General features: G+C 39.3%; 1 protein-coding gene across 2 annotated transcripts in view; it reads left to right on the top strand.

Annotated features, from left to right (window-relative positions):
• The window catches only part of Srbd1 (S1 RNA binding domain 1), a 227160-nt gene that overhangs the window by 20201 nt on the left and 187314 nt on the right, over window positions 1-19645 (top strand). The window contains exon 1 of one of the 2 annotated variants that reach the window (XM_020168980.2): window positions 15218-15295. The exons of the other annotated variant lie outside the window; for it this stretch is intronic. The gene's annotated coding sequence lies outside the window, so the exon portion shown is untranslated. Of the gene's footprint in view, window positions 1-15217; window positions 15296-19645 lie in introns of those variants that run through there. 2 annotated transcript variants of the gene reach the window in all.

Genomic DNA, 19645 nt, shown 5'->3' with positions numbered 1-19645 from the left:
TTTGAATACCAGATCATAAGTATTGTTCCCAAACTTCTTTCTCATGATTTCCCTTTCCAGAATCCCTGGGTTCTTGGTCCACTATGGCTTTTCTTTCTCTGTCACACATTTCACACTCCATGGTGCAATTAGGCCTTGTGTCAGATACCCTGTTTGTTCCTCAACCTCCTCGCTGCCCTGGAGGCTGACCTCTATGTGCAACCTCAAGGGCGCCCACACCCTGCAGGTTACAGCTCAGTTTGGCCCCTGGGGATCTTGGGCAGGGGGTCAAAAGAGGGAAATGAAGTGAGGTTATTTATTCTCCACTTTTGCTAACTCAGGTGGGCAGTGACCCTTGACAAAAGGTCACTGCTCTTGTCAAGGAGGCTAACTTTACAGAGCTCTCTTGGGCTGCATTCCTTCCCCCCACCCCCCATCTCTTTAGGCCCAGGGGCTGTAGCAGCATTCTCTTACTTTCCCCTGTGGTTCCCTCACCCAGGCCAATGAATAGCTTATCTAATTTGAATCTGCAAATAGTTCTGGGTTAGTTATCATAATTCAAATTTGGCACTCATCTCCTCTTGGGATTCTGACTCTTATATTCCCCCAATTGAAAAAAAAAAAAAAGGCCCTCCAAATCAAGTTTTTAAAAATGTGGCAGGGAGCCAGGCATGGTGGTGCATACCTGTAATCTCAGTACTCAAAACGCACAGCAGGAAGAGCAGGGTTACATAGCAAGATCCAGTCTTGCTATGGGGGTGGGTGGGTAGATGAGCCATATCACAATCATCTGGAACTTGAATAAAACACAGATTTCCAGGCTAGTGCAGTAGCTCAAGAGGTAAGAGTACCTTCCTAGCAAGCCTGAGGCCCTGAGTTCAAACCCCATTGCCAACCCCACCCCCACAAAAAACCAAAAAAACCCCACCCTTTCCACAGACTAGAGGTATAGCTCAGTGGTAGAGTACTTTCCTAGCGCATGTGAGACCTTGAATTCAATCCCTAGTACCAAAAAAAAAAAAGGTAGATTCTTAGACCCCACCTAATTCTACTTCTGGAAGTCAGGCTGGGAATGGGGATTTATCAGTATTTTAAATGAGCTTTCCAGTTGATATATACATATATAGTCCCCTCAAAATGGGAGAACTTGTCATAGGAGTAGATATTCTTTTAAATATGCTGTTAATAAGGGTTTTTTTTTTTTCTTCAAATCTGATCAAGAGCATTATCCCAATCTCCTACTTGGACTCTAGATAGCCTTCCAAATCTCATTAAGAAGCCAAAATTAAAATTAGAAAATTAATGCAAGATAATGACTAGCATTTCAGTGTCTTAAGAGAGCTCTTCTCAGGTGAGAAAGTCCTTTAAAAGTCTGATATAAATCCCACAGGTCAACCATATGAACATGAAAAATTTTGGATGGAAAAGTTATAAGCGAGTATGACTTCAGATGCCAATATCAAAGTAAATAGATAAACAAATAATGACAAACTAAGAAAATATCTTTGCAATACATATCAAAGGGCCTTAAAATGACTCTTTTTGACAACATTTTCCCCCATTTTTCCAGTTTCTTAGATGGGGAGTGGGTAGAGGATTTGTTGACCTCTTTACTCTACTATAAGTCTCACTAATTCTTAAAATTAATAAAACCAAGCAAACAAAATCTCAATAGTCTTCCCACAAAGCACTTAGTAAGTGGTATGACTTAGTCAGTTTTTTTTTTTTAATTCTCTCTGATTCTCACATCTGCATTTATTTATTAGTCAGCTTTCTGTCACTACAATAAATACCTGAGGTAATCAAAAAGGTTTACTAGGATCACAGTTTATTTTGGATCACAGTTTTAGAAGTTTTAGTCCAGGATTGGTTGACCCTGTTGCTTTCGGGCCTCTGACACACAGTATATCATGATGGGAATGTGTGTTGGAGCTATGGAGTGAAGAAAAGTAGATGATAGAGTCCTGCAATCCCTTTCAAGGGTACACACCCAAATGACCTAAAGACTTCCCACTAGCCCCATCTCCTAAAGGCTCCATATCTCTCAATAATGCCACCCCAGAGATCAAACCTTTACCACATGGACCTTTGGAGGATACTCAAGATTTGAATGATAGCATAGTATATTTAATATACTTGAGTTTTCCCTGACCCTCTTCTAGTGACAGAACAGTCATTAGAAAAGTGGAAGGGGAAGATAGAGGCACAGGAGGAGTAATAGAGCTCAAAATGAAGAGTAAGCGAGCAATTCATTTCTTTAATAAATCAGTTTCTCTGTGCTTCTGGGTTAGTCATATTTTAAAAATATGGTTCTGTTAATACTGCATTATTCAAACACCTTAGAAAACAGCCATAGGATATTTCCTTGGTTATCTAAATGGTGTCAAAACCTATTCTGCTTTTCAGATACTTACTACATGATCTCACTTGTATCAGCACCTGTTATATCAACCCAAGAGTCTCTTTGAATTGACTTTCTATGAACAGTGGACTGAGATAGATTTGACAGAATTAAATGGCAGATTATGGTTAGAACAATTTCATCTCCCACCAACCTTAAAGACCATCATTGTGAACTTCATGTGGATTTCTGTTTTCTGTCAGAACTATCTGTGAAAAGCAATCTACATGTTCAACACAATTCCCATCAAAATCCCAATGGCATTCATCAGAGATTGAAAAATCAACCCTAAAGTTCATTTGGAAACACAAAGCACTGCAAGTAGCCAAGGAAATACTGAGCAAAAAAGAGAAATGCTGGAGGTATCATGATACCCGACTTCAAACTACAGTACAGAGCCATTGCAATAAAAACAGCATCGCATTGGCACAAAAACAGATACGAAGACCAGTGGAACAGAATAGAGGACCCAGATATGAATCCACACAGCTACATTCACCTGAGTTTGGACAAAGGTGCCAAAAACATATGATGGAGAAAAGACAACCTCTTCAACAAATGTTGCTGGGAAAACTGGATATCTGCCTGAAAAAAACTGAAACTAGATCCATGTTTGTCACCTTGTACAAGTATCAACTCAAAGTGGATTAAGGACTTTAATATCAGATCTGAACCCTTGAAGCTAATACAGGAAAGAACAGGGAATACTCTGGAAGCAATAGGTATAGGCAAGGACTTCCTCAGTAGAATTCAAGTGGCTCAGCAACTAAGAGAAAGGATTGACAAATGGGATTACATTAAATTAAAAAGCTTCTGTACAAGAAAATAAATGGTCTCTAAATTGAAGAGGCCACCCAAGAATGGGAGAAAATCTTTGCTAGCCCTACATCAGATAAAGGACTGATAAACAGAATATACAGGGAGCTCAAAAAACTAAACTCCCCCCAAATCAATGAACCAATAAAGAAATGGGTGACTGAACTGAACTGAACTTTTTCAAAGGAAGAAATCCAAATGGCAAAAACAAGAAAAAATGCTCCATCCCTGGCTATAAAGGAAATGCAAGTCAAAACCACACTAAGATTCCACCTCACTCCTGTTAGAATAACTACCATCAAGAACATCAACAACAACAAATGTTGGAGAGGATGTGGGGGAAAAGGAACTCGCATATACTGCTGGTGGGAATGTAGCTAGTACAACCACTATGGAAAACAATATGGAAGCTCTTTAAAAAACTAAAAATAGATCTGCCATACAATCCAACAATCCCACTTCTAGGGATATACTGGAAGGAAATGTGAGTCAGGTTACTACAAAGGCACCTGTAACCCATGTTTACCGCAGCACTATTCACAATAGCTAAGCTATGGAAAAAGCCAGAATGCCCCACTACTAATGAATGGATTAAGAAAATGTGGTTTTTATAAAGAACGGAATTTTACTCAGCCACAAAGAAGAATGAAATTTTGTCATTCGCAGGTAAATGGATGAAACTGGAGAGCATCATAAATGAAGTTATCCAGGCTCAGAAGGCCAAAAGCCACATGTTCTCACTCATATGTGGATTATGAACCTACAACAAATGCAGCAGTATTATGGGACACAGGTCACACTAAGGGGAGGCTGTGCATGGGAAGGATAGGGCAAAGGAAGGAAACCAAAAACTTGAATGTGACTGATGTGCTCACTGTACCGGAATGAGCATAGAAATCTTAAACTGGCCGTGGCCACCATAGGAAGGGGACTAGGGAGGAGTGAAGAGGACTAATAGAGAAGAACCAGCTGGGGTTGTAATACATATATGCATGGAAACAACACAAGGAATTTCCCTGTATAGCTACCTTTATCTCAAATTAACAAAAACACCATGTTTCTCTGATTATGTTTTATGTTTTTTCTTCTACAAAATCAGAGAACAGGAGGGTGGAACAAGTTCTGCTGGGGGTGGGGGTGCAGTTGGCCCTGGCGTGGGGGGGAGGTGGCAGGGAAAGGGATTGAAGGATGAATATGGTGCAAATAATATATACATATGTATGTAAATGCAAAAATGAAACCTGTTGAAGCTGTTCCAGGAATTAGGGGAGGGGGAATGGAAGAGAGCAGTGGAGGGGGGGAATTCAAGTATGACATATTTGATACATTGTAAGAATCTTTGTGAATGCTACGATGTACACCCACCCAGCATAATAATTAAAAAACATATAGGAATAAAAATTTTTAAAAAGTAATATCTATGAAACATGGTCATAGGGAACAAGTAGGCTTTGCTTAGATCCTAAAATCTGTGTGACTTTTTACAAGTAAAGACAAATAATTTGAGTTATGTTTTTCCTCCTCTTCTTCCTTTCCTTTCTCCACTTCCCTTCCTCCTCTTCTTCTTCCTTCCTTTATATTCTTCCTCCTCCTACTACTTTTTCTTCTTCCTCTTCATTTTCTTCTTTAGTTAAATTCATACTTATTCTGATGCTCATTTGACCTGTGCACTGTTAGACATAACACTCTTTTTTGCTCTTTAATTAACACTGCTAATATTTCTTGTATATTCTCATAAAGAAGTTAATAGTAATATTTTTCTACTAAATTGTCTATTTCATTTAAATTAAAAATAAAAATAACTTTCTGTACTCTGAAACAGTTTTTAATATACACCCTTCATATATAGACACTGGCACTCTGACTCCAATTCATCTACTTTGGTTGCCAAGAGAGCCAATGAATTATTTATGGCATTAAAAATATTTAGAGGTAGGGCTGATGGAGTGACCCAGGTGGTAGAGCGCCTGCCTAGCAAGTGTGAGGCACTGAGTTCAAACCTTAGTACCACCAATATATATATTTAGTTGTAATTTGTTTGCAGAAGTAATTAGCTAATATATATGGCTTTCATTGACGTAAGTATGGCAGATAACTAGAGCATTTTTAGTTTCTGAGGTTTTTGATAGATTTACTTAATTATGCTTTGTAACTGCTTGAATTACTTAACCTCTTAAACTTCAGTTTTATCATCTAAAGTGGGGATATCACCTATCTGCCTTATAGGGTCATTTTAAAACTTAAAAAAGCCAAACAAAAACTTAAAAAAAATGTATACAGAGTCCTTATTATACAATCTTGTAAGTGTTAAACAATCTATAAGCACTAGCTATTGTCTTTTGGGAGGGGATGTACTAGGGGTTGAACTCAGGCCTTCCAGCTTGCTAGGCAGGTGCTCTACAGCTGAAGTCATGCTTCCAGCCCTCTTTGTTCTGGTTATTTTTTAGATAGGGTCTCACTTCTTGCCCCAGTGGCTTGGATGCTGATTCTCTTTTTATGCTTTTCAAGCTTTTTGCCCTGGCTGTCCTTGAACTGTGATCTTCCAGATTTCTGTCTCCCAAGTAGCTAGGATTATAAACTACCAGAACCTGGCTTATTATTTTCAATTAATAAACTATACTATTGTAATTGGTGTGGCTAGCAGAAACCATGAATTGCTGGTCTACCTTTGGGTTCCACAAAGTGCTGTATTTAGATACCACCTGAGACAGAATGGAGGACCAAACCCTCCCTAAGGGTATTTGGCCAGGGGTAAGCATTGTTAGGAAAAGTTCCCTGGAAAAGAATGTCAATTCCATGTCAGATCCTTGTAGCTAGCCCCATTAATGTTTTCCCATTAAAATGACTAAAGCTTCAGGAATGAGCAGTTCTGCTGTTGAATGACAGCTGTTAAACTCCCCCCACATCCCATTCCAGGCCTCAGTGACAGCTGCCCAAGAGAAGAAACTTGCCACTACCCAGACAGGGAGGAAGGTTGGATTGGGAGTCGCTGCTGTTATGAACTCTATTGCTGGGGTTCCTAAAGGTCACCAGGGGCACTGGCAAACACAACTTCAGTCCACTTATTTTCAGGGGACCCCAGAAGCCATCAATCAAGCAGCTGCTCCCTCCATGGATTCTCAAGTTGTCATCTTAACAGCTCTGCTGTTTTAAAAACTTGGAAGCTGCTTGGGGGACACTGTAATCCAGCCCCTGCTGCCTGGAGAAGACTTCAGACCAGTCACAGGTGACCAGAGAGACTTTGTACCAGTCACAAGAACCGCCACAACTGTCCTGGCTGCCATTCCAACCTGGACATCATTTTGGAGAGCTCACTTGGGCTATGACAGCTTCAGATGACCCTTTGATAGCTCCACCCTCACAGCCTCTGGGAACCTCCTCATAGATGTCCTCTGTCTGGCCTGGAAACTGCACTGCCTCCCACCCTTATGACAGCTAGTGTGCATGTCTGACTGGCTCCTCCCACTTCCTTTGGAGCAGTCTGGAAGACTGCTTCTGTACACTGCACCTTTGGGACTGCAGCCCTAGCCCAATAAAGCCTCGTGCATGTGTTTTATTGGCTACTCACGGTTTTTCTTATCATAAGTAGAGCAGGCTAATCTGGTAAGAGGAAGAGCAAATAACTCCTAGGATTGTTAGCTCTAAGAAGGTGAGAGAGCTGGAATATAGCTCACGGGTAGGCATCTGCCAAGCATGCCTAAGGCCCTGGGTTTGATCCCTGGCACTTAAAAACAAAAAAGTCCCAGAGAGCAGCCAGGAGCAGAGTCTGCAGAGCATTGAGATTGTGAAGGGAGAAGAAAGCAAAGAACTGTGAAGAGCCTGGGTTACGGAAGGGCTGCAAGCCTGGTCACCAGAAGGCTGTTGGGAGTTACTAGATCTGGCTACTGAAAAGCTATAATACTCAGAACATGAGGGTGGAGACATATCAAGCTCAGGGCGCTAACACCAGCTGCTGGGCACTAGGCCCCTGGCACTTAAAGCCCAGACCTGTAACCCTAAGAGCAGAGAGAAACTTAGAGTTCCTGACACTAAGGGAGTTGCACTTTGCCTATACATAATTTCCATCGAAACAAAGCAAAAGAACCCTGATCTAATTGATTGCCATATTACTATAGCTCAGTCTTCCTCTAAGCTTTCAAACCCAGTGCTCAGTAAGTATTATGGCAATTCTTTTTTTTTTTTCATTTTTCTTTTATTATTCATATGTGCATACAAGGATTGGTTCATTTCTCCCCACTGCCCCCACCCCCTCCCTTACCACCCACTCCGCCCCCTCCCTCTCCCCCCCCAATACCCAGCAGAAACTATTTTGCCCTTATTTCTAATCTTGTTGTAGAGAGAGTATAAGCAATAATAGGAAGGAACAAGAGTTTTTGCTGGTTGAGATAAGGATAGCTATACAGGGCATTGACTCACATTGATTTCCTGTGCGTGGGTGTTACCTTCTAGGTTAATTCTTTTTGATCTAACCTTTTCTCTAGTACCTGTTCCCCTTTTCCTATTGGCCTCAGTTGCTTTGAGGTATCTGCCTTAGTTTCTCTGCGTTAAGGGCAACAAATGCTAGCTAGTTTTTTAGGTGTCTTACCTATCCTCATCCCTCCCTTGTGTGCTCTCGCTTTTATCATGTGCTCATAGTCCAATCCCCTTGTTGTGTTTGCCCTTGATCTAATGTTATGGCAATTCTTTTTGCAGTGCATAGAACATTTCATCAGGATTACCTGGTGTTTTCAGATACATGTTGATACCACCTTAGATTAATTAATTTGGGATCTTACGGCATTTATAAGAGGCTCTGACAGTTGGGAGGCTGAGATCAGAAAGACTGAAGTTCGAGGCCAGCCCAGAAAAATGGTTCATAAGACCCCCATCTCCAAAATAACCAGACCAAAATGCAGGTGTGGCTCAAAAAGTAGAGAGCCTGCTTTGCAAGCATGAAGCCCTGAGTTCAAATCCCAGACCCACCAAAAAAAAATGAGGTTCTTATCGTCATTCTTCTGTGCATCAAAATTCAAGAAGTATTAGCTCATGATTTCTGGAAACAAGCCTGAAAATCACAGGAATTATAGACCTGGGATCTCCAAACTCACAAAAGCTCCCTAACACATGCCTACTTCTTTGAAAATCTAACTTGCAGGATCCAACAGCAGTTTCTTGTAGATTCTCTGGATTTTCTTATATTCAGATCATGGTCCAGTGTAAACAAATACCAGTTATGGCCTAGCTAACTTCTTTTTAAAGCTTGTGAATGCCACCTTTTCTATTTTAAAGTATTACCTTACAATGATAAATGAACATATTTTAAGCCCATTCTTTTATCCTTCACTGTGAAATTAGGTCATTTTTCTATAAAGGATGTTTTTCTGTCTACAGTTATGTTGGTGTCAGGAAAATTTATGTATGTCAAAAAGATGGTAATCTCTCTCTGTTTTCCTGGGGATCGAACTCAGGCCTGTGCTTGCTAGGCAAGGGCTCTGTCACTTGAGCCACGCCCCCAGTGCATTAGCTAATCTCTTGAAGGACATTTGACGCCTTTTGAGTTTCTTTGTGGACAAAGAAGGAATCAGATTTTTGTGGGCTACTATGTTGGCAGCTGCCAGTGATAAATCACATTGTTAAGGTGTCATATTTGATAAAGGACTAGTATTTGCAGTTTAAAGAACTTTCATAATTTAATAATCAAAAATGCAATTAAAATTGCTAAAAGATTTGAACAAATACTTTACCAAAGAAGATTTATAGATAGCAAATAAACACATTACTAATAAACAGCACTAGTCGTTAAGAAAATACAAATTAAAGCACTAATGCTTACAATTTCAAGTTCTGGCAAGGATGTGGTATAAGTCAAACTCTTAGGCATTGCTGATGGGAATATAACATGGTACAGCTACTTTGGAAAACAATTTAGTAGTTTCTTATAAAATTAAATGCATACCATATGACTCAGTAATCCTGTTTTTAGATGTATTTACTCAGGAGAAATGAAAATATATGTCCATCCAGAAACTTGTACATGAATATTCACAGCAGCATTATTCGTAATGTCCCTAAAGTGGAAAAAACTTAAATGCCCACTGATGAGTGGATAAATAAACTGTGGTATATCCACACAATGGAATGCTAATGGGATACAAAGAGAAGTAAAGTACTGATACATGCAGTGACATGGATTTAATCTCAAATGTATTATATTAATTGAAAAAAACCAGACTCAAATGGTTACATACTGTGAGATTCCATTTATATGACATTCTTGAAAAGGTACAATCATTCGAACAGAGAGCGGATCAGTGGTTGCCATGTGCTGGGAGGTGAGGAGATGGACTACAAAAGAGCAATTTATGGGGGGTGAAGATGGAAGGGTCTATCTTGATTGATTGTGGTGTTTAATTACACAGCTTAATGTGTCTGTCAGAATTAAAAGATGAGTTTTAGCCAGGCATGGTGGTGCATGCCTGCAATTCCAGCACTTGGGAGGATGAGGCAATAGAGCAGGAGTCAAGGCTAGCCTATGGACTACATAGCAAGACTGTCTCAAAGAAAAAGAAAGAAAAGACAAAGTTGAGTTTTACTCTTTGTAAGCTGCACTTCAATAATCTTGACTTTAAAAAAAAAGCACACACAAACTTGGATGTAGATTGGTCTTGCAAACAATGTTTTTCTGAATTTGAATTGCAATTAGTGTATAAAGACTCTAGTTTTAAAATTTTGGCCATAGGCATTCCTGGATAAGTGTTTCAAGAGAGCATTTTGCAGGATAGTTTCAAATGGTTCATCTGGAATATGGACTAAAGGTACTAAATACAAAATGTAGTTGTGATGTATAGAGTGTCCAGATGTGTCTCTCTGTGGTTAGCATACATTAAACTAAAACAAGTCCCATCTTGCAACCTAACAAGCTATGTCAGCATAAGGATCTGAATGAGCCTTTGGGGTTTCCATACTTGGATCTCAGGTAGTTTAATAGAAGTCTTATGCCTTTGCCTCAAAGGTCACTAGACACTTTTGATGAGAAATTCACAGGGACAGAATTTTGCAGTATATCTGCTCCTGAATGCCACCAAATGAGTGCCTTTCAGCCAGTGAATTTACCAGGCAAATGAGGAGAGGAACAGTGAACCACACAACAGAGACAGTATTTCATTTATTGTTTATGTTTTTTAATGGGTCTTAATTTTGTTTCTAATTGTATTCATTGCAAAATACCTTGGGATATAAAAAAATAAGTGGGATAAAACATTGCAAATTTCAAGTTTTTAGCTAAAGCTAGAAAATATATCCTATGATACAATTCAATACAGTTAAATTTAAAGGGCTCATAATTTTATTTCATGTGAGATTTAAATATATGTAATCCCTTTGATTCCCAATTCCTTGAAAAAGCTGTACAATTAACTTTCTCAGGCTTAATTTATGCCTCTTGCAGATCCATTTACTATTTCATCAAGACTCAGGATTTTAATCCCTTAAGTCTTTCTTCTTTTATAAAAGAAAGACTGACAAACTTACTTTGGGGTAGAAAAATGGCCTCAACACCAAACTATCACTTTAGAATTATGCTGCTGCTTCTGGTCTAATTGAAAGTAACAGGACAGGACACTTTGGGAAATTCATCTACCAGCCTAGTCTACTGCACTTAACAAGAAATCCCTTTATCATTTGGGAAGCAAAGGCAGTTCCCCTCTGTTTATCAATTTCTTAGATTTTGCAGGAAATCTCTAAATTTCTGAATTATTCAGAAAAACTCATTGAGGCCAATAAATTTCATTGTTTAAGAAGAAGAGCTTCTGATAGTGGCAAAAGAGGATGGGCAGGGGTTAATGTGCAAATAGTCATGAAATGAAGCTCAGTTTCAATTTGTACATTTTTTAATCTGAAACACATTTCTACCATTTCTAATTTAATTTTCAGGGCTTTCCAGAGAAACAAAACCAATATAATGGATGGATGGATAGACAGATAGATTGATAGATAGACAGACAAGAAGGGATTTATTAAAAGAATTGGCTCATACCATTATGTAGACCAAGTCCCGTGATAAGCCATCTGAAAGTTGGGGAACCAGGAAGCAGGAAGTCTGGCTCAGTTCAAGTCCAAAGACCTCAGAATCAGGAAAGGTGATGAGGTAACTTTCAGTCTAAGGCCCAAGACCTGTGAAACTGATGGGCCACTAGTACAAGTCCTGGAGTCCAAAGTCTATAAAACCTGGAGTTCTAATGTCCAAGTGTAGGAGAAAAAGGGTATTCTAGCTCCAGAAGAGAATTTTCCTGTCCTCTGCCTTTTTCTTTTATCCAGGCCCTACACAATTGAATGGTTCCCACCCACATTAGGTGAGAGAGGATCTTCCTTGTCCAGCCCATTAAATTAAAATGTCAATCTCTTTTGGAAACACTATTACAGACATACCCAGCAATAATGCTTTACCAGCTATCTGAGTATTTCTTAATTCAGTCAAGTTGATACCTAAAATTAACCAGCACACTAAGTGACTATTGCTAAGGGACAAAATGTTTTAGTCTTCAAAAGTACAGTTGATTAAAAAAAATGGTAACCTACCTTCTGTGTGGCAAATTACTTTTCTAGTATGAGGAAGGAGTTCTCTTTACTACAAGCACATTCTTGGGTCCAGGAGTTAGTATATAATTTTATTAAGTACCTACTATTTGTTAAGTATTATTAGGTACTCTGTAAGCAGAGGGAAAAATGGGTGAAAAAACAATGACCTAGACTTAGGTCCTAGATTCAAATATCTTACAATTTAATGGGTGAAATAGTTGCATCTATGTTAAAAATTTTTGTTCTTGTGGAACTTCACTTAGTTTGAAGCTAATTGTTATGTTTCAAATGGTTAGACAGTACTTTAGTGTTTTTAGATATTCAACAGTTCTTGAGCATCACAAGGATTCTAAATATTGCATGGGGCAACATAGTTGAGACAGAAAAGATCTTTGCTTCAGCTGGGTGCCAGTGGCTCACACCTGTAATCTTAGCTACTCAGGAGGCAGAGATCAGGAGAATTGTGGTTCAAAGCCAGCCCAGGCAAATAGTTCATGAGACCCTATCTGGAAATAAAAACATAACAAAAAAGGGCTGATGGAGTGGCTCAAGGTGTAGGCCCTGAGTTCAAATCCCAGTACCACAAAAAAAATCTTTTCTTCAAGCTGGTAGTATATGGATGTCTTTAAAAGTACTGACTTTGGTTGGGCACAGTGGTGCATAACTGTAACCCCAACACTAGGTAGGCTGAGACAGGAGGATCAAGAGTTCAAACCAGCCTGTGCTACATAGGGAGAATCTGTCTCAAAAACCAAAAACAACCCCTAACAAAAAAGTACTGGCTTTGCAGTCAAGTAGATCAGTGGATTTGAATCCTAGATCTGCAACTTAGCAATTAATTTGACCTTGGATTAATGATTTAACTTCTCTATATACTGTTTTTCTCATTTACAAAAATAAAGAAAAAAAATAGGATAACAGTAAATCTCATTTAGCTGATAAGTGAATTAAATATATAAATATATGCAAAAGCATTAACTTATTGCTTGGTGCATGGTAGGTAATCAATAAAGTTAAGTTATTGCTATTATTTTGTTTCATACCCCCCACCCTGGGGTTACAGAACCCATGGAGAAAGGAATTGAAAACAGTGACAATAACATATAAATAATAAAGTACCTGTGAGTATCATAGGAAGAGCTGTATGTTTTAGAACAATAAATAACCTCTAAGCAAACCCAAAACATGCGTTAATTACTTTCAAACCTTATTGCATAGTTTTAGGTGGGTGTCCAAATTATTCCAAGCTGTGAGTCTAGACCTAATGAATTTCTTGGCATTCTGCATTTGAGATCCAAAGGTAAACAATGGAGTCGGCAAGGTTCTAGACAGAAAAGGCAGTTTTGGTGGTGGGGGCCTGGTTTACACTTAAAGTGATTTCACTTGACAGCTTTTAGGGGGAGTGGTTCTCTTGCAGAATTCCAAAGGAAATGTTCTCTTGATAGTCTTACTTGCTTTTGGAGTAGGCCACCAAGTAAAAATTTTAATTTTAGGTTTTTCCCCAAGTTTTATTTTTCCCAGGTTTCTGACGTCTAAAACCTTACCAGGTTTTCAAACTTTAGCTTAGTAATCTTTTTTTTCTTTCTCAGGTGAAGGGCAAATAAAAACAATCCTGGTGTTGGCTAGGGTCCAACAGCATGCTGCCAAACCCCTACTCTCTTCTCTGTGTAGTGTGGCTACTACCTGCTTAACTCAGTCCTTAAATCGAGACTGTTTTGCTTGGGTCCCTGTGGCTGTTTCTAGTTTTCAGTCTTGTTAGTAAATTCCTCCAATGCAGGAATTATGTCAAAAGCCTTTGTAGAATATTGATTCACCTTGACTCTTTCTATGCTCTACTTTAAACATATCCGGGACAATGCAATACCAAAAGGAGGTGAATAGTAAATAGTAAATTATTGTTGATTGTTATGACCTTCCCATAATCCTTGACTGTAATGTGTATTCTAAGAACTCTAAGTTCTTTCAGGACTATTGTGGAGCAGACTATGATTGTGGCAGACATTCCAGTCCTTCTGGAAAAAGTAACCAATTGCAAAAGACAATGTAAGACTATAAATTAACAAGAAAAAAAAGCCTAACAATCTCAGAAACTGATCCATAGTAGCCAGTGACTTAGGATACAAACAATTAGATTCACCAAGCTTAAAAGAAGTTCTATTTTTCTTCCTATCACAAAAATTATCCAGTAAAACATACACTCACTTGGGGATGGATCAGTAGCAAGGTCCACTTATGGGTCATTTCAATACCTTGCTAGACTGTGTACTCAGTATCTCTGAGTACTGGAAATGAGTCATTATCAGTGGAAAAGCTGCTCTCTAGAATCCTATAAAACAAATCTTTTGACTGCTTAATTCGAATCCAGACTAACAACAGCCTCATTTCCCCAATTTTACAATTTAATTTCTTTGGCTGTTTCTGAGTTTAGTATGCCTGATAAAAACCACGATATTAAAAAGAAGTCGTTTTTCATTCCTACTGGGAATTGAGTTTAAGATGTAAACAGAGTAACAGAAAGAAGCTTTTAAATTAGATATGTGAAAAAAAAGTGGAGGATTCAGAAGATGAAAGTGGAGAAAAGATATTTAGATCTGCTAGAATTAAAAGGTAGAAGCTACTTCTGTGTTTTGAGCAAGGGAAATGGCAACGCAGGATATAAAGCTAGCATACCAGGTTACCAGGACTTCAATCACAGCACTTTCCAAGAATTTGAAAATGAAATGGTACAGGGTTTTCCATTCTTGCCCAAGGAAAGCTAAACTGGGACCTGCATTTGCCTCAAGTAAAATAGACTGAGCATTTAACCCTAATGAGCCTGGTATCTTAGCAGATAAATGATTAGACAAAGGGAAAAATAAAGACGTAAAGCGGTTTGCATAAGTTTACAAAGAAGTTCCAAATCTGTGTACTTGTCAGTGTACCACCAACCTGCCTGAGAGACCAAAAATAGCGATGACTCCATGGCTAAAGCCTTCCATTAAGGTAGAGCTCACGACAGGCCGAGCGAGGGCTAAAGAGGAAGCAAGATTTTCACAAGAATGGAGCAAAAAACCGTATTTCAGGGCTTAGAAAATAATGAAATACGCTAAGAACAAGCCTGTGGGAAGTTAATTAACGACACTTTAAATAGCCAAAAAGCTTAACTGTTTTTCATTGCAAATGAACAATGCAAAGGACCATCCTTAAGTGAACTTAAAAAATGATAGATGAAAGCATAAAGCAAGTAAGAAGAGAAAGAAAGACACGGAAGCAGGCCAGCATTCACACCTCCGACCCCACTTGCACCGGGATCCCGGGTTCACCTCAGCGCTCTCACAGGAGCGTAGCTTTGGCCCCACCTCCGTCCAGTTTGGACCCGTCCCTGTTTAACTGGCCCCGCCCCTCCCCGTCCTGTACAAGTAACGCCGCGCGTAGGTGGCGGGTGTGTTCCTACTTTCGTCACGGAGAAGCGAGGCGGGACTTCCGGTGTTTGAAAAACTTCCGGCGGGAACCGGAAGATGCTGTAATACAGAGCCCGGGTCTCCTGACACGCCAGGCGGGAAGGTGAGCAGTGCGTCTGCCCTGGCTGCTGTCCTGCAGGCTCGCACGAGCCTGTGTCCGGGCTCCGGTATTTTTGGGGCCATTTAAAAAGTTCAGAGCGCTCATTTGGGAAATCACAGTTTTTAAAAGTGACAAGTTTTATTACAGCTTACTGTCAGCGCTCTGTATATCCCACCATCTGCACCCGGAAAATCCCTCCTAGCTGCCTCGTGTCACCTGGCATGTCTTCTGTGTAGTTGCAGCAGCTCTTAGGGCATAGGGACAGACACAGGATGCCCAGGCGAACCTCTATTGTTTTTATACACCAAGGATCAGAGAGGAGGGATTAAGCACCCTTGTCACTATCATATCGTGGCCCTGTCTGAACTGGCAGCATCTTAAGTCGTGGCTGGGCGATTCAGGAGGCTCTTGAGTAACTTGTGGAAAGGAATTAATGGGAACTCTAGGCAACTTTCCTCGTCTTCTATATGACATCATGTCACTAATATACTGTATGTAGAGTGGGTAACAAGGCTGCTCTTGGTTTTGGGGGCTGTGACTTCTGGGTCCTTTGCCATATACTTTTGCCGTTTGAGTAAACTGTTTTACCTCGAGGCTCAGTCTTCTCTTTGTTAGAAGAATATAGCAGGGCTCCCCGTTCGTTCTGAAAGGCTCTTTCCAACTCTTCCATTTTGTTGTTGTGGCCTGGGGATCTGTGCTAACACTCGATGCACTTCTGTTGGTTTCCTCAGGAAAACTTAATTTAGATTATCCCTGAAGAAGTCGTTCCTCTCTGCTCTTCTTGAATTTTTAGTGTTTTTCCATTTTAATGTTTTCGTTTGTGTAGATCCTTCTGTCTCTCCCTATTTTCACTTGTCCCAGTTTATAGTGTCCCCCTCAGCATCGCAGCCACCCCTAAATTACTAACCAAATATGCTCATGTGCTCACAGAGATAAGAGCTTGAAAGAGGGAAAATCCCATATCACTAAAGAATAAGAATGTTCTTATATGCCACCACCTTTTCAAGAAATAAGTGAGTGCTACATATATAATTGCCTAATAGTAATGAAAAACAAATTTACATTCCTTTATAGAAACCATATTTGTTTCTATCATGCTTATTTAATAGACAGGAGCCATTAAGTGCTTTGCTCTGTGGGATACTGAAGTAAGGGGAATGTGTTTCATTTCTTCATAGCGTTTACTGCATTGAGCACGATTCTGACAATAGAAAAAACCCAAAGGTATAACTTAAAATCATGTTATACTACTGTGTAAAGGAAAAAAGAGTAGGGCTCTTCTTAAATATAGAAACACATTTTAGACCTAAAATGCTGAGATCTAAGAGATGAGAAGTAGCCAGACATCTGATGACCAGAAGGAAGAGTGCTCCAGGTAGAGCATATCTGAGGTGGGAAAGAATCATGCTTGTTACTGGACTGAAAGAATGTGACAAGAGCTGAGGACTTAGAGCAAGGAGTAAATGTGATTTGAAAGGGAAGTAGAAGTCACTCCTGCAGGGCCTCTGAGTCAAAGATAAGGTGGGAAGTCACTGAATGCTTTTTAAGCATTTTCTAAATGATCTCAAGTTGATACGTGGAAGATGGGTTGTAGAGGTAAGAGTGGAAACAGGGAGTGCAGATGAGAGGCTATTGCAGTACTCAGGTGAGAGATGGGGACTGTTGTGGTTTGAATATGTCCTCCAAAGTTTATGTGTTGGAAACACAAATTCATATACTGATTGTAGGTAGGCCTTAGGTAGGTTAAGTAGGGTTAGATGAGGTCATGAGGTGGTGCCCCCATGATGGGATTAGTGGCTTTATAAGAAGAGAAACCTTTCTTTAGCCATTTGATGCCTTCTGCCATGGGATCACTCAAGAAGGTACACTTTCCAGCCTCCAGAATTGTGAGAAAAAATTCTTCATAAATTACCCTGTCTTTGGTATTATGTTACAGCAACAGAAAACAGACCCAGACAATGCCTAAAGACTCACTTGAGATCATAATGATTAAGGATATATTTTGGAGGAAGAATTTATGTGGCTTACTAATAGACTGGATATGGCAGAGGAAAGAAAAAGATTTGCAATGTTTTGGCTTAGCAAATGGATCTTTGGTTATGTTCATCATCTTGATTGTTGTGATGTATATGCATTTGTAAAAACTTACAAATTTGAACACCTTAAACATGTATGATAAATTGCATGTCAGTTACAGCCCAATTAAGCTGTAAAATTTTTTCTCAGGCTCTAGTTTAGCAAATAGATAGAATGTGGTACCATTTACTGAGATGAGAAAGTCTGGTAGTAGAGACGGGTTTTAGGACAAGGAATAGTTATTCAAAGAGTTCCATTGTGGATAGTAGAATTTAAGATAAATATGAGAGATCTAAATAGTTTCAGAAGAAGCAGTTTATTATGTAAATCTGAGTCTTATAGGCAAGGTTTGGGATGGAGGGATTAGGATTATTAGTAGGTATGTATAATCATGTGCCAATTAACAATGACATTGGTGATGGATGCCAAGGAGCATCCATCCATTATGGGACATAGGAAACTGGTCCCATAAAATTATATCACCTATGATGTAGCTGTCTTAGTTTGTGAAAGTACACTTTGGTGTTGACACAATGATAATCTCCTAATGTTGCATTTCTCAGAGTGTACCTGTTATTAAGTGACACATGACTATATTTAAAACATAGAAATGGATGAGATTTTGATTAATCTGACAAGTTGTGTGATATGAAGCAAGGGGACTTGGGAGGAGTGGAGATACAGGAACAGAACCTAAGAACCTTGGTATTTAAATTGGAGTCTACATACCCCTGGGATTATACCTGGCATGGATAGTTTTTTTATAAATAATCTCTAGCTTCTTATATATATTCTTTCTTCTTACATGTACTCTTTTATCTGTTTCTTATGTGTACTCTTTCTTTAGGTCTGCCTGAAATTGTCCTATGTGTTCACGCAGAGTCTTCTTTCTTAGCTTCGTTTTTACACTCATATTTTTTCGCACTTGTGGAAAGAAATGCTTATGTCTTACTCACCTTTCCATGATACATTGCCTCCAGGATGCTTAATAAAGGGGCAGTTGGAAGTATTTGTTTCAGGGAAACCTTTTTTGAAGCTAATGGTTAATCAAAACATAATCCTGACATAATCTTTGCCTGTTTTAAACACATTTCTGGTAAGGCTGAAATGTGGAGGTGGATTTGGTATATGTTGGTCTGTGTGGGAATGTTTTGAAGTTAGGTGTAGTAGTTCCCCCTTGTCCTCACGGAATACATTTCAAGGCCCCTCAGTGGATACCTGAAACCTGAGATAGTACTGAACCCTACAAATACCATACTTTTTTGACATACATACATACCTGGGATAAAGTTTAATTTATAAATTAGGGTTAGACATTAACACCAATGACTAATAATGAAGTGGAGCAATTATAACGTTATATGGTAATTGTTAGCATTTCTACTCTTGTGCTTTGGGGACATTATTCAGTAAAATAAGGGTTACTTGAACTCAAGCAATGCAATATGGTGACAGTTGATCTAATAACTTAGATGACAGCTTAGTGACTAGTAGGGGTAGTGAATACAGCATGGATACACTGGACAAAGGATGGGTCATGTCCTTTACTGGATAGAAAAAGATGGGAGAGTTCATCACCCTATGTACAAAAACATACAATTCAAGGCCTATGGATGGTTTATTTCTAGAAGTTTTTGTCTAATATTGGTGTACCATGGTTGGCTAAGGGTAACCAAACTTGGATAAGGGGGAGTATTGTACATTGTAGATTGGGGTGGTAGAACTAGCTGTAAGGTCATCTGGGTAAGTTGTTTGATGGGGAGCTTAGCACCTTTAGATTTTTACTCTTTGGGTGGTCAGAGAAAAGTCAGCCCTTTGTCCTCCATAGAGGGTAAGGATCTGACTGGTGACACTGAGATCTTCGTGAAGTAGAGTACTAGGGGACTTTGGATTTGACATTCAGTTTTTGTGGTGTCCAGGAACACAATTGCACTTGATTCTATTTTACCTTCTTTGGAAAATAAACCTCTAGACCTTTTCTAGAGCAGTTGCCTAATAGCATTATATGTGGTTGGACACCTAAGAGATATTCCTTTATGTCAGACAGTTTATAATCAGCCCTAACCCCTTCCCTCTTGATCTCAAAGTTATCAGTGACTGCTTCTGTGATTTTTTAGAAGAATGGAAGGGTAAATTGGTTTTGTTCTCAGATGCTCCCACTGCTGGCTTGGGATTTTAATTTTTATGTAGTAAAATCTGTTAATCTTTTTGGCTTTGAAATTTTGAGTCATGTGTAGGAAAACCTGCATTCCCTTACCCTATTCAAGATTATGAAAA

This window comes from Castor canadensis, chromosome 12 (assembly GCF_047511655.1).
Source record: "Castor canadensis chromosome 12, mCasCan1.hap1v2, whole genome shotgun sequence".
NCBI lineage: Eukaryota > Metazoa > Chordata > Mammalia > Rodentia > Castoridae > Castor > Castor canadensis.
Note: the sequence above shows the minus strand (reverse complement) of the source record. Positions and strands in the feature narration are given on the sequence as shown.